This window comes from Tauraco erythrolophus, chromosome 4 (genome assembly GCF_009769465.1).
Source record: "Tauraco erythrolophus isolate bTauEry1 chromosome 4, bTauEry1.pri, whole genome shotgun sequence".
NCBI lineage: Eukaryota > Metazoa > Chordata > Aves > Musophagiformes > Musophagidae > Tauraco > Tauraco erythrolophus.
Window position 1 is genome coordinate 58,876,312 of NC_141468.1, and position 6,283 is coordinate 58,882,594.

Sequence of the window (6,283 nt, forward strand, 5' to 3'; positions counted from 1 at the left end):
GCTCCTGGCTGCTTTTGTGACAGGAGACAGCCAGCCAACCGTGTACACCTTCATGCTGGGTTTCTGTGGTGGGGTTTTGGTAGCAGGGGAGAGCAATAGCCCTTGTAAGGAGCTGAAAGAATCTTGCCCAGCTCCAAGTCAGACCTGTTTTAGACCAGGTCAGACCTGCCTCTGGCCACGGCCAAGCCAGTCGGCACCTCTGTGAATAAACATATTTAACAAGGGACAAAGAAACCTGTGCCATGTAGACCCTGTAACTGAGGGAAGAGGGGAGGGGGGGCCCCCCGCCTCCTGGGTGGGCAGTTGCTTGCACTGGGCTGCTGCCACTCAACTGAAGATGGCTGTGGTGGCTCAGCTTGGAGTGCTCCGAAGTGCCCCGCTCCTGGGGCGCCCACTGGGCAGAGTTCCTCCTGCCGGGACCACCAAGGTTCATCGGGCTGGTTGGGCCTGGCACAGCTGCAGCAGAGAGAGGAGTGGGATGTGAGAGAAACAGCTATGCAGATATTGAGGTCAGTAAAGATGGAGGAGAAGGAAGAGGGCATGCTGGAACTGAGATCCCCCTGCAGCCCATGGTGAGATGGCAGGCTGTCCCCCTGCAGACCATGGAGATTAATGGTGGGGCGGAGATCCACCCACAGCCTGTGGGAGAGGACCCCACGCCCAAGCAAGTGGCTGCACCCTAAGACGCCGTGACTCCATGGGAAAAGCCCGTGCTGGAACAGTCTGGTGGGCAAGGACTGTATTCCACAGGAAGGACTCATGTCAGAAAAGCTCACCGAGAACTGTCTCCCGTGGGAAGGAACCCCATGTAGGAGCAGGGGAAGAGTGTGAGGAGTCCTCCCTCTGGAGAGGAAGGAGTGGCAGAAAAATGTCTGACAAATTGACCACAACTCCCATCCCGCATCCCTCTGCTCCTCTGCAGGGAGGAGGTAGAGCCAAGAAGAAGGAAGAGGTGGGGAGAAGGTGTTTTTAAGATCTGGCTTTGCTTCTTATTATCTTCTCTGAATATTTCTTATTGTCTTCTCAAAATTAAATTGATTTGTCCCCAAGTCAAGCCTGTTTTGCCTGTGGTCATGGTTGGTGGGTGATCCCTCCCTGTTCTTATCTCAACCTTCAGGCCTTTTGTTATATTTTCTCCCTTCCATCCCATCGTTGGGGAGGAGTGAACGAGCAGCTGTGTGGTGCTTAGTTGCTGGCTGGGGCTAAACCATGACAACCTTAATTCTAAATTAAGGTTTGAGTCTTCTGCATGTAGTGGGGTCCCACACGTGAATTATTAGAAGTCACCGCTGTGGGATTAAGTAAAAGGGTTTTATTAATGATTAAATGATGATCAAACTATAATTAATTGATGACTGAATGAAAATTACATGGCAATTGAATGGTGATTAAGCAATAATTGAATAGTAATTAAGTAGTGATTTGACAATGATTTAAATTATGATTTAAACAATAATTTAGATGGTGGACAACACTGCTGCTTACTACACCTCTAATAACTAAGCTATAGCTGGATATAGATATAAAAATGCTGCTAGCATACAATATACTTTTAGGTCTAATACAAAATGTTGCTTACCTCATTATAGCTATCAGTTGCTGGGTAAAGGATCTCTCAACCTTGAGGGACAACCTTGAGAGCCGTCCCTGCTCAAGGGGGAGATCATCACTGTGCAGCCCACTGCTGTACAGGAGAGTTCCATGGGCTCATGGGGGCTACAGATGTTTATAGTGTAAAGTGACTGGGCTCGCAGTCAAACCCCCTTTTGGTGTATGTGCAGTTGTGCAGCTGTAGCAGGTTTAGTTTTGGCTAGTCCCAGCTCAGGCTGATATTGTCACCTCCTGATAAGACACAACCCAAACTCCTGAGCTTCTGAGAAGACGAGGCTTAGCACAATTCTCAAGGCTTGCACAGCAGGGCTGATTTCAGTCAGGCCTACTTGTTGGTGATGCCTGAACCAAAGTGCTGTTCACTCAGTCACACTGGGTGCAACATCACAGGGAATATTCTCTAAAAAGATAAATAAATTTACTGGGCCTACCAGAGGTACCAGCTTTGCATAAAAGCTCTGACAGTCCTGGCCTCTTAGGTTGCTGGTGTCAGCACCTAATGTTGGAGCACAGGGATGCTGAAGCACCACCGCACTGGAAGAATGTTTTTCTCAAACTGAAACGCTTGCCTTAGGCAGAATAGTCTGCGTTCTTTATAATCCCCCTCCCTCCCAAAAGGTAATGGAATTTTATTCACAGAAGGGTAAATAAAGACGAGTGGTCTGTTATTAGGCCACCTAATAAAGGAATGTCTTCCCAAAAGGAAATGGCTTATCCAGATGTGTGGTAGTGAAACTCTTGGGAAGCGTGTACTGTGCTAACTGCTCTGTCTTCATTCAGATAATGGATGGTGCGGTGATTCCTAATGCAGGTGTAAGCGCTAGAAGCTCTTGCAGCTCAAGCAAGAGGCAGCTGGAGAGTTGTGGTTGAAGAACTAAGAACTGCAAAGATGAAGAACAAGTTATGAAGTTCTTTTTTTTTCTGTTCAGAAATGGAGAATGAAAGATAGAGTACCAACAGAAAGAAAAAAAAAAAACACCAAACAACAAAACAACCCAGGAGTGACATTACACAAAGCTAAGGCGAATTTTCATTCTTCTCTTTAATTATATTTTTTTCTAACTGTAGGCGAAGCTAAGAAGAAGGAAAGGATTGCAAGGTCCTACATCTGGGTCATGGCAATCCCAGGCACAAATACAGACTGCGCAGAGAATGGATCGAGAGCAGCCCTGAGGAAAAGGACTTGGGAGTACTGGTGGACGAGAAGCTCAATATGAGCCGGCAATGTGCTCTTGCGGCCCAGAAGGCCAACCGCATCCTGGGCTGCATCAAGAGGAGCGTGGCCAGCAGGTCGAGGGAGGTGATTCTCCCCCTCTACTCTGCCCTCGTGAGACCTCACCTGGAGTACTGCGTCCAGTTCTGGAGCCCCCAACATAAGAAGGACATGGACCAGTTGGAGAGGGTCCAGAGGAGGGCCACAAAGATGATAAGAGGGCTGGAGCACCTTTCCTATGAGGACAGGCTGAAAGAGTTGGGGCTGTTCAGCCTGGAGAAGAGGAGGCTCCGGGGTGACCTTATAGCGGTCTTCCAGTACCTCAAGGGGGCCTACAAGAAAGATGGGGAGAGGCTGTTCAGGAGGGCCTGTTGTGATAGGACAAGGGGTAATGGTTTTAAAATAGAGGGAGGTAGATTCAGATTGGATATTAGGAAAAAATTTTTTACCATGAGAGTTGTAGAACACTGGAATGGGTTGCCCAGAGAGGTGGTGGATGCTCCATCCCTGGAGACATTCAAGGTCAGGTTGGACGAGGCCCTGAGCAACCTAATCTAGTTGGAGATATCCCTGTTCCTTGCAGGGGGGTTGGACTAGATGACCTTTGAAGGTCCCTTCCAGCCCTAACCATTCTATGATTCTATGATTCTATTAACACAGACAAAACCTTGAAGCTGTCTGGAAACTGGTATATGACATGAGAATGGGGAAAAAACACAGGAACAGATACATATATCATCCCAAGTGATTTTACTAACTGTGGCACGTCCAACCTCGTTTTATTTCCTCAGCTCCTTCCTACCCTGCAGAACCTCTTCTACATAAAGGGTTAAGAGAAGGCCGCAGGATTCTTGCTACTTTCCAAACTGTCTTGACCCTTTGTGCCTTAAGTAACTGCTGTGAGCTTTGGCTACCCCATCGTTTGGCCAGCTACCTACGTCTAGTCCAGTCTTTTCCATCCCCAGCCAGTAAAGGGAGTGACAAGCCTGGAGATGCTCTGTTTGTAATGGTGTGCTCTGGCACTGGGCAGCCTCTCAGGTGAGAAGGCAGAGGAGGAGTAAGAAAAGTCTTACAGACAGGGAAAAAGAACAGACAAAATAGCTGGAAAAAGCAACAAGCTTGATTGGTCGCATGGAATAAGAAATAGGAGATGATTGGCTTGAAAAAGTGTTATTTTAAAGATACTGGACTTAGGCAGAAGGAAAGGGGCCGTCATGGTTTGAAGTGGGGGGGGAGGTCTGGGTGGCAGAAGCTGCCCATCAGACCGGACTCCCATCCCCCTCGGGGCTTGAGCCAATTGGCGCCTCTGCAAATTTCCCTATTTACGTCGGGACAAAGGAACCGGAAAGGTGTGCCTTTGCCCAGGAGCAAGGAGAAGGGAGGGGGGCACGGCCCCCGCTCCCCGGCGCCCCGTGCTGGGCCGGGGCCATCCGCTGGGAATGGCCCCGACAGAGCTGCTTGGGGAACTCGGGGAGAGCTCCACTCCCGGAGTGCCCACCGGGCTGAGTTCACCCAGAAAAGACTGAGATCTGAGACAAATGGCCACACAGATAAGAGGTCAGTGAAGATGGAATGGAACGTGTGCCGCGGTTGAGTCCCCCTTGCAAGCGGCCCCTTTGCAATCAGTCCTCGGTGGAGCAAGCAGAGACCCACTCGCAGACCGTGGAGGATCCATGTCGAGAAGAGATGCCAGAGCCTGAGTACGGTACGCATCTAGAGTCCGTGGGACAACCCCCGCCAATGGGGAGGTGCTTTGTTAAAGGAGATGCCTGAGACTATTTGTTGCTCACCAGCCCAGGCTGCAGCTCCAAGGATGTCATTGCATCTCCCACAGCCAGGAGGAAACGGCCTACCTTTTATATCCAGGGTCTAAACCTTAATTAGGAAATCAATCAATTCAATCCAGCTGGGCAATCTGGGCAATAGCCATAACTATTGTGAATCATGGGCACAGGTCAAAGCGCATTTACGCATCTAAGTCTGTATGGAGACGCATTTAAGGTCGACATGACAACCCACACTGGAGCGCATTTAAAGTCTGTATGATGACCCACGCCAGAGCGAGTGGCAACAACTTAAAAGTCCAAGACTGGTAAAGCCAGCACTTGGGGCAATCCGATGGGGTAAGGATTGCCTCCCAGCGGGTAGGATTCACGCTTTCGCCGTGAGTAGAGGATCCACTGGAGCAAGGGACAATGATGTAAGGACTCCTTCTCCTTTAAGAGAAGCGGCAGTAACAACACGGAATGAACTGACCTGCACTCCCCCATTCCCTGCCCCCCTGTGCCGCTGGGGGAGGAGGTAGAGCCTGGAAGAAAAGGCAAAGGGGGGGGAGTGGTGTTGATTTTATGGTCTGGCCTTGTTTTCTTGTTATCCTCTCAAGTAACCGTTTTTGTTTGCTTTTCTCTTTGTAGGTAGCTGTTAATAAATAGTTTTGCTTTAAGAAAACTGAGCCTCTTTTGCCCGGGACCGTGGTTGGTGGGTGCTCCTCTGTTCCTGTCTTGACCCTCAGCTCTTTTATTACATTTTTCTCCTCTCCATTTTACTGGAGTGGGAAAGCTGCGTGGGGTTTAGTTGCCGGATCGGCCTAACCTGCGACAGGGGGTGAAGTTAGAAAAAGCAGAAATAGAATCTTAAGTTAAATATTGTACCCTCTTCGTAATAAAATGCTTATGTTAAAGGTTTGGGAAAGGGAAACTGGTGGTAGTGAGAAAAGGTATTATTATAGTTTTGATGCAAGGATGTACTAGACTTAGTTTCCTTCAAGATGATAAGGGATAGCAGAGGAGCCTTAAAACATTCGTCTAGACGTGGACACGTGTCCTTATAAGTCCAAAACATCTGGCAAGTGCTAATCACTCTGCTAGCCATTAATCACTAAAGGAAGAGCCAAAGTAAGGACTTCAAAGACTGATAAGGGAAACATCTTGCTACGAGGAAGGTTAACGAGATTGGAAGAATTCTTCCAGTACTTAAAGGGGGGCCTATAGGAAAGCTGGAGAGGGACTTTTTACAAGGGCATGTAGTAATAGGACAAGGGGAAATGGCTTTAAACTGAAAGAGGGCAGATTTAGATTAGATATAAGAAAAAAATTTTTCACTGTGAGGGTGGTGAGGCACAGGAACAGGTTGCCCAGAGAAGTTGTAGATGCCCCATCCCTGGAAGTGTTCAAGGCCAGGTTGCATGAGGCTTTGGGCAACCTGTTGTAGTGGAAGGTGTCCCTGCCCATGGCAGGGCGGTTGGAGCCAGATGATCTTTGAAGTACCTTCCAACCCGAGCCATTCTATGATTCTATGAATACCACAAGTATGAAGACAGCAAGAGCCAGAAGTAACTAGGGGAAAGGTAAAGTTGGCAGGGGGAGATCGCAACCACTGGCTCAATCTGAATCAAAAAAACTTACTCCTGCACAGAGCACATGCACTAATTCAAATATGTTTAGCCAATAGTAGACAGTA